At 39.6% G+C, this 10166-nt stretch overlaps 1 pseudogene; it reads left to right on the top strand.

The window, feature by feature from the left end:
* The first annotated feature begins 4114 nt into the window (after window positions 1-4114).
* LOC136131395 (large ribosomal subunit protein eL34-like) lies at window positions 4115-8295 on the top strand (annotated as a pseudogene).
* The last annotated feature ends 1871 nt before the right edge of the window (window positions 8296-10166 follow it).

The raw sequence follows: 10166 nt of genomic DNA on the forward strand, positions 1-10166 counted from the left end.
CAAATAACATAAAACAGCATCTTTATGCTGCCCCCAACTCCTTCCTCTTCCCACAGTAGAAATATTTGATTTGACCACAGTAAAAAATATTTTCATGGCTGATTTAAATGTATACAATTACAATGTGACAAGTATTAGGTTTCAAACTGTATGTCAGTCTAACTTTACACGTTACTTGAAAGCACCTACATTTACACACACACACACACACACACACACACACAATGGTTTGCTGCTTCCTAGCATATTATTTCACTTATTTTACAAATGTTTTTTAATAATTAAGTAATTTGAGACTGGTAGTCATACTACCTCCTCTGCAACATAACACTAATGTGTAGTGTTTTAAAAAGTGGTTATACCTGCAGCAGAACTAGAATAATCGTCACTAATATATAATAACCACAATTTCTAAGGTCTCTTCATTGCTAAATGCCATGATCTAAGTTCAGAGAGAATAAATCTTTTGCATTTGAAGATATACAATTCAATATGTTTTAGATCACTGGCAGGGAATTTAACATTCTAGCTCTTAAAAGAAACAATGGAATATGACGTTCACAGATTGTAAACATGGTTAAGCTCAACTTCTGTAGTGAAACTAAAACAGCTGAGCCAAGAACTAACTGGACCTCGCAGAATGGCAGAAGGGACTCCGGAATAGGAAGAGTAAAGAGGCCTGAGGTCAAGATAACTTACTCTGAAAATGTAACCACTTTCTCCATTGTGTAAACACTTCCAACTAGACATTTTAAGGAAAAAAGCCTTAATCCTCTATGAAAACAAATAACTAAAACATCCTAAATTATTTAGCAGCAGTTTAATTCACCTTTTTTCACTCTTTCCTAGACTGTCACAGGTTTGATTTTTTTTTTTTTTTTAGCAAGCAAGCACTGAGAAGAAAAAATCAAATATAATCACTTTGAGAAGAAATTTTAAAGAATAAAATATATGTTCTGCTTCAGATACGATTCTTTGAACACTGAGTAATACATATACCCCCCAAGTATATACATAGCTAGCATATACATTACATATACCCAAGTTCGGGTAACTAAAAGGAAAGAGAAGGTCAGTGTGCAGAAGTCTATTTAACCCATAATATGGCTGATTTTAAATATCAGTCTGGGTTCTGGGTCCTGATAGCAGAAAGTCATCTAATACAAAGGGAGAAGAAAGATTCTCTCTTGCTCACAGGGCAGAAGTTTAGGCTCTATACAAACTGCGGAATAAGTAAAGGTCATTCTTTCACAGAGAGTCCACAACTACCTAATTCTTCCTTTCTCATTCAAAAGTCCCTCAGTAAAACTGACTTCAGGTGTCAGAAAAACACTGAACTCATTCAACTAAGTCACATTAAAGAATGAATTTTTGAGAGCCCCTAACCTTTCCATGAGATAAAAGACTGTAAACAGTATAATGCAATATAATGGGAAAAATTCTGGTTTCCCCAAAAAATTTCCTTTAAGCTCTACATCAAAGAGATGGGGCCATTATATTTACCACTGGATCCCTCAGCACCTAGTACAGGGATAAGCACATTAGTAAGCACTCGAAACTCTGCATAAATGAATATTTTGCTTTTATTCCCCATATAATAAATATGCATTCTAGTTCCATTCTATCAGTAATGAGCTACATAACCTTTGGCAAGGTCCTGGATCTCTCAAGCTTTAGTTTCCATCACACAACATAAAATGAGGTGAGGTGCGGACTGGGGATGAGGATTAGATAGTAAGTCTCATGAGGCCAGTGACTGTCTTATTCACCTCTGGATCTGTGTCTAACAAAGTGGCTAGGGCACATTCAAATATTTACTGGACAAAGTTTCTTCCAGCTCTAGGACTTCCCTGGTGGTCCAGTGGTTAAGAATCCGCCTTCCAGTGCAGGGGACGCAGGTTCGATCCCTGGTCAGGGAACTAGGATCCCACATGCCGCAGGGAAACCAAGGCCATGCGCTGCAACTACTGAGCCTGCGGGCTCTAGAGCCCACGCGCCACAACTAGAGAGAAGCTCGCGTGCCACAACTAAGACCTGACACAGCCAAATAAATAAATAAATAAATTTTAAAAAAGGTTCTTCCAGCCCTGACCCTATAATTCTTCATTTTTAACAAAAAAAAGGTTCTTCCAGCCCTGACTCTATAATTCTTCATCGTTTTTAACTTAGCTTTTTCAGCATACAGTATTATAGTCCACTAAGCAGGAGATTTAAGACTCCTCCTCTACAGTGAGATCAGTTCCAGTAAAGGCCTTTTAAAACAAAACACTTCTAAAATCTTCTCCACACAGGTACTTTGTGTGATTGATATTATTTATCTACTGGATGCAGCTTTTAGAAAGATAAGATTTGGACAAAGACAGGATGCCAGAAGCAATACAATTTTCCAGATTCTTCTGAATTGGTTTTATTCCAGTTTGATTTTATTATGCTACTTAAAACACTATTAGAAGTACCTGGAATAATCAGGTTAATCCATTTGCAATCCAAAAATGTATTCCAAAGTCAAATATTATTATTATTATCTATTCCATATGCCCATCCTTTAGCAAAAATGACTGAGAGCTATATCCATTTATTTAAGTTCATGTTTTTCACAGCATGCAACCAACACTACCACCTACTCATTATTTAGAGCCCTTTCTGTAGCACTATTATAAAAGGTTACATTTAAGAGGACCTTGGGGAAATCCCTGGAGGTCCAGTGGTTAGGATTCCCAGCTTTCACTGCTGAGGGCCCAGGTCCAATCCCTGGTCGAGGAAATAAGATCCCACAAGCCGAGTGGCGTGGCAAAAAATATTAAAACTTTAAAAATAAAGGACCTTGTGCCTTTGGAACACTATCACTCCAAATTAGGTGTAGCCTTCAAAAAGTCGGCACATCTCTGCTATCAGGTAGTAATGAGCATAATAAATTCAAGGACTTCAGCTAGAACAAATTATTATGATGGACATATTCCCCAATTATTAAAGTCTAATAACAACTTTTGAAATATGAATCTATAGCCTCAGTAGCAATGTACAGTCTGTACCCTGACAATGAGCACTTACATTATGTCCATTCAATCACCCACTAGGTACCAGACACTGTTCTAGCCCAGGGGTCAGCAATCTTTTTCTGTAAAGGGCCAGACAGCAAATATCTTAGGCTTTACAGGCCTTACAGTCTCTGTCGCAACACTCAACTCCACTGTTGTAGTGTGAAAGCAGCCACAGACAATACAATAATGAATGTGCATGGCTATGTTCTAATTAAACTTTACTTAACAAAAACAGGCAGCAGGCCATTTTTAGCTTGCCAGCCCTTGTTCTATGCCTATGGGGAGACAGCAGTGGAACAAATTTTTTTAAGTTAAAATTTTTTAATTAATTAATTAAAATACACCTGCACACACACAGCCTGTCAGATGCTAATAAGTGCTATGGAGAAAAGTAAAGCAGGATCAAGGTGGTAAGGACACTCAGGGCTTCACTGATAAGATGACATCTGAGCCCAACACCTAAAGAAAGAGGAAAAGCCATGCTACCTCCATAGAAAAAGCATTTCAGGAAGAGGTAATGGCAAGTATAAAGGCTCTGAAGAAGAAACAACCTGGCTTCTTAAAAAAAACAGCAAGGATGTCACTGTGGCTACAGGGACGTGAGCTGAGGAAAGAGTCATAGGAAATTAGGCCAGAGAGGTAAACTGAGGCCAGGTTCTTTACAATCTTTTAAGGCCACTGTCCGAACTTTGTTTTTTACTCTGAGATGGAAAGCCCCTGGAAGGCTTTGAGCAAAGGAGTGACAACCCGACTTGACTTACTTTTTAGGGGATTGTTCTGGATGTCTGCTGAGAACAGACTGTACAGAGATAAGGGCAGAAGTAGAGAAATCAGTCAGAAGGCTAATGCAATAATCCAGGAAAGAGGGAACAGCAGTTTGAATCTTGGTAGTAGCAGTAGAAATGGTGATCAGCTTCATCATGTATCCTAAAGGTAAAACTAGATTAGATGTGAAATGTTACAGACAGAAAAGCATCAACTAGGTTTAAGGCTCGAGTAACCAGGAGAGTCTCTATTTCCTGTTATGGGGACGACTGTGGGAAAAATCTTGGGGGAAGCATATTAAGTTCGAGATGCGTAACAGACACCACATAGAGATGTTAGGTGAGCAATGAGATATACAAATTTGGAGTTAATATACTTTTACATTATGATTATTCCCAGTACGTTTGATCTCTCCAACTGGGTTATAAAATCCTTAAGAATAAAACCAGTGGACTTCCCTGGTGGCGCAGTGGTTAAGAATCTGCCTACCAATTCAGCGGACACAGGTTCAGTCCTTGGTCCAGGAAGATCCCACATGCTGCAGAGCAACTAAGCCCGTGAGCCACAACTACTGAGCCTGCGCTCTAGAGCCCACAAGCCACAACTACTGAGCCTGTGCGCCTAGAGCCCGCGCTCCGCAACAAGAGAAGACACTGCAATGAGAAGCCCGTGCACCGCAACAAAGAGTAGCCCTGCTCGCCGCAACTAGTGAAAGCCTGAGTGCAGCAACAAGGACCCAATGCAGCCATAAATAAATAAACAAACAAATAAATAATTTTTTTTTAAAAGTGCAACCTCGTTTTCACTTTACTCACAGGTATTATCCCCAAGACTATTTACTTACTTTATACACAGTTTTAATAAGATTAGATGTCTAGTTTCTGAATTCATAAATGATAGAAGCAGCAAACTTAAAATGGTGGTGCCAGGGGGTGGAAGACAGCAGCTAAAACTGACAGCTGACAAAGGAATACATAGAAATTATAAAATGCTGACAAAAACTAGAAATATCCAGCATTCCAAGATTACAGTCGTCCCTCAGTATCCACTCAGGGGATTGGTTCCAGGACCCCTGCAGATACCAAAATCCTCGGATACTCAAGTCCCTTATATAAATCATCACAGTATTTGCATATAACCTACGCACATCCTCCTGGATACTTTAAATCATCTCTAGATTATTTTTAATATCTAATACAATGAAAATACTATGTAAATTAATTGTAAACAGAGTGTAAATGCTATGTAAACAGTTGCCAGCCCGTGGCAAATTCAAGTTATGCTTTTGGGAACTTTCTGGAATTTTTTTTTTTTTAATATTTTCAACCTACGGTTGGTTGAATCCATCCATGCAGAACCCACAGATATGGAAGGCCGCGTACATTTACTCTAAGAACAAACAGCTGTACATATATGTCATTAAGTCAGCAATTCCTGAAAGTGTTTGTTATAGCACAAAATACTTCTAATTATCTTTAGTGACATTTAATGTTATTAACGTTTTAAATGACATTTTTTAAATATTGCTAATAAAAATGGAAGAAATGGTATTTAAAAGAGTAAACATAATTTATTTGAAAATTTTATGTATGTGTTATTCTCACAGGATTTGTTAGGGAGCAGATAAAATTATACACATGAAAGTCATTTAATAAACATTACTTGGGACTCGCCCTGTGCTAGAAATGGTAGATATAAGAAAAAGCAAGCCATTGTTCAAGCTCAAGTCTTTTCTTGAGAGATAAAAACATAAACAACTAATTATAATACAATGTGATCAGTGGAATGAAAACAGACTTGGGATTAAGACATCTGGGTTTGAATTTTGACACCATTCTTGGCTTACAGTTTGAGCTGCTAACTATGTATGCTTAGCTTGCTGACCATTCAAAAACAGGCAGCAGGCCAGGCCTATGAGCAGCAGTTTGCCAACCTCTGTTGTACAGGAATATTGGGGATAAAGACAGTGATCAGAATAGCTTATTCTGTGCCCTGTTCCCCTGGCTAAGATAAGGTTTGGGAGTTGCAGAGGCAAACATGTAACTGGACATGTAACTTTCCTCCCTATTCTCTTTGCCTGGCTAATTCCCACTCATCTTTCAGGTCTCTGATCAGATGTCACTAACTCAAGAACCTGCACTCTTCCCCTCCTTACCCCCGAGACTGATCCAGTGCTTTTTCTACAGGCTTCCAAAAAGCCCTCACTACTTCTATCAGAGCCTTCACATTAAACTGTAATCTCTGTTTAACTGTCTTTCCCGCTAGACTGTAAATCCAGGTAAGGAGGAACCTGTCTACTTGTTCCACATGATCTCCCAAGCATCTAATTCAGTGCCTGGCACACAGTAGATGCTAGGAAATATCCACTGAAATGAGTGAATCCAGCAATAGTTGAGTCTCTCATCCAGCAACAGCTCTTTGAGGAACCTGTCAGGACACAGATCCTTGAGTACTGACAGGATCTGTTCTCTCCTTCCAAACAGTACTTTCCTCTCCCCTCCCAGGACACAGGTCAAACTCTTTCCCTCTTCTAACTCCTCTGTTTCCTCGGCCCCATTGAAGGAATTGAAAGCTAAGTCTGCCTGAAACCTCTTCCCTCCCTTCCCTTTCCAACTCTAAAGCTACACCTCCCCACTTCCTTACTGTAATCGTGCTGTCATTTCCCCAGCAAGCTAGTAACAGTGTCATTTACCAGTTTCCAGGATATGTAGGATATTTAAGAATAGGGTACTAAAAATATCCAAATATTCTACTTTTCAGTAAGAAAGGGGAGAAAATAGAAGCAGGGAAGGTAAACAACAGGAAATAGAACAGGGAATTCTAGTTTTCGAAGAGATGGATTAACAGCTTTTTACTGCAGATCACTTTGGCCCCAGGAGTAGAAAGCAAGTAACAGAGCTCCAGCTCTGCATTCCTCCAGCCTCTACACCAGCACCAGTAGTCAAGGAACCCTTTTACCCTGCAGCTTCTTCCCATATCTCTATCCTGCATCTCCTTATACTACAATTTGCCTTGAAACATCAAGACTAATCTCATTATGATCTCTAACCCTACTTATATCACTCACTACAAGAATCCCAGGACTCTGGAGTCATTCCAAATCCTCCAACTCTCATCCCCATATGGCTAAGTACATCATCTTTCATGAACCAGCCCCCTCTCCCACTCGTCCCTCAATTCCTGAAATCCTTCCATCATATCCTCTGGAACTCATCAGCAAAACCCCCTATATCTTCAACCTCTTGTCTGAATGGTCCCTTCACCTCTTTGCTCTAATTGAAATCTAACTGCTGAGGCCACTGCTCTCTCTACAGTCCTGTCTGTGGTTGTTTTCTCTCCCACACCCGTTATACTACTGGGCCTGGGGGTAGAAGAAGGAGGTACTCACCTTGTACCTTCTTTCTGCTTCCAGGTTATTTATTCCCCTTTCTTCCTTCCCAAAAAAAGCCCCTGTCAGACCACTCCACCTCCCCATCCCTCTGCTACACTTATCTGGATAAGCTGGGTCACTTCTTCTCAAGCCTCAAAGCTTTTGGTTCCTACCTCACTGGTCTGTCATAATTCCCGGTGATTTCAAATGTTCACCTAGATGACTCTTGTGATACTCTGACCTCTCAGTTCCTTGACCTCCGCACATGCAATGATCTTGTCCTCTACCCTACTTTAGCCACTCACTCCCTTAGTCAATATCCTAGAACTTGTCAATATGATAACTACAGTCCTTCCATGATCTCCACTTCATCTGCATCCCGCTCTCCAATCACCACTTCCCATCTTTGCAGACTGCTCCTTCTAGCACCCCAACTCCAAAAACACTTTGACCTCAACAGAACTTACAAGCAATTGATCCCACCCCCTCTCCTGTCATTTCCTACCTTAGCTTAGAGCTCAAGGTCCATCATTACAATCACTCCCTTTCCTGCATCTCAGACTTTTGCACCCTCCCACACTTTATCATACTTGCCTGGCAAAACACCTACCCTTGCTAAATATAATTCCCTGTCAAACAACTAAACCCTTTAGGACATTCAAGAGACAAGTGACGTCATATCTGACTTTTGAACTCACAATAGCTTTCTTTTTCCTCTTCCAGGGACGGTATCTAGAGGCATTCAGAGTGGTCCGGCATTTGACATACCGTTCATTGTAGACTATCCTACAACACAGCCTCTAACAAAACTAGGCTGCCCCACACCCCTGGAAACAGAATTGTTTACCTTCAAACCAAGAAGGTTGGGAAAGCACCAAAATCCACATGTGGCGTATACCCAGGCCGACTTCTAGGAGTTTGTGCTGTGAGACCTAAAGTTCTTATGAGGTTGTCTAAAATGAAAAAACATGTCAGCAGGGCCTACTGTGTGTGGTTCCATGTGTACTAAATGTGTCCATGGCAGAATCAAGCGTTATTTTTCTTATTGAGGAGCAGAAAATCGTTCTGAAAGTGTTAAAGGCAGAAACACAGAGTCAGAAAACTAAATTTTTAAAATGAAGCTTTTTTGAGTAATAATTAAAAAAATCAAAAGAGAGTGAGAGAGAGACAATTGAAAATTTGAAAACTGATAGGATATTTGATATTAAGGAATTATAAATTTTTTTGGTGTGGTAATGGTATTTTTTTTGCAGGTGTCCGTATTTTTTAGAGATACAATATGAAATATTTATGCATAAAATATGATGTCTGGGACTGCTTCAAAATAATAAGAAAGGATGGAAGTGGGTAAGACAACAGATAAAACAAGATTGGGGGACTTCCCTGGCGGTCTTGTGGTTAAGACTTCCCCTTCCAATGCAGGGGGTGAGGGTTCGATCTCTGGTCGGGGAGCTAAGATCCCACATACCTCGCAGCTAAAAAACTAAAACATAAAAAAAAAAACCGAAGCAGTACTGTAACAAATTCAATAAAGACTTTAAAAAATAAAAACAAGAAAGATTGGCCATGACTTAATGTGTTGAAGCTGTGTGATGAGTACATGAGGGCTCTATTTCTTTTGTATATTTAAATTTTTCCCTAATAACATGGTAAAAAATACAACTGTCTCTCTACGCTACGCCTGCAACAAGCAGCCAAACATGGCTTTGAAAAGAAAAAGATGAAAACAAACACACCTATACCAAACAGTCTCACTTAAAATTCACAATTGCTGACTTTCAATGGTCCCATAGCTCAGCATGACAATCCCACAACTTTTGCCTTATCCATTCGTTCTCCCACACCCCCCATAGGTCCATTTCATGTCATTTCCTTCCTCCTCAAGCCATCAGCACCTCTCCATCTTCACTCCCAGCTGCTGCCCTTCATTCCATTTTCTCAGTGAAACAGGAAGTAATCTCCACCACTACCACCACCGGTTCCCATCTGCCTTTTCTTCCCTCCTGTTATTTACTGTGAATGAACTGACTGCTCCTGTCTAAAGCCAATGCCTCCACTTGGATACCGGATCCCAAACCCTACTGCCCAGTCATTCCTCATTCTCACTCTGCATCAGCAGTTTCCCTCTCTACTGGATCATCTCTATTGGCATTGTATTAACACATTATTACTTCTCCCATTTTATTTTTAGTTTTTTATTGAGGTACAATTGACAGATAACATTATATTAGTTTCAGGTGTATAATGATTGCTCCCATTTTAAAAAGACAACTCTTAACTCCAGTTTCCCCTCCAGCTATGTATCCATTTCTCTGCTCTCCAGGACAGCAAAACTCCTAGAAAAAGAAAGAACAGTGTCTGGCACATGGAACCATATTTCACTGATTCTAAGATGCCTTTTTTTTTTTTCTTCATATCTTAACATCTCTGAAATCCAGACACAACTGATGACAACTGTTATTTGTTTCTTCTAAGTGCCTACGACACTACCAACCTCAAACAATCTCTAATTAAAAATCTCTGCTTGAGTTTTTGGTACAACATAGGTAGTGTGAATTCAAACTGAAAACCAGTTCAAATTCCAAAGAAAGTTTTTACCCCTCCTACACAACGCCAGGGTTGAGACATGTGAGCTGCCTTGCTGTCCCTTTCTGTGTGGTGGGCTTCTTCTCATTTACATTCTCATGTAGTTTCCCAGCTTTAAGCAGGGCCTCTTACAGATTACCCATCTTGGGCCTACTTCTCTTTTTTAGTAGTACATAAAATTATGGTGTATTTTACAACTGATGGTACCGAAATAGCAATATAAGCATATTATTTAGAGAAATGGAGATAAATACCAAAAAGTATTAACTAAAAAAAGCTCTAAAAGTGCCTCTGAAGGGAAATAAAGGGGAAAAGGTATTTTATTTTTTAACAAACTTTACAGAACTATTCGATTCCACAAACTATGTATACATATAACTTTGATAAAAATGAACCCTAGGGCT

This window comes from Phocoena phocoena, chromosome 11 (genome assembly GCF_963924675.1).
Source record: "Phocoena phocoena chromosome 11, mPhoPho1.1, whole genome shotgun sequence".
NCBI classification, from domain to species: domain Eukaryota; kingdom Metazoa; phylum Chordata; class Mammalia; order Artiodactyla; family Phocoenidae; genus Phocoena; species Phocoena phocoena.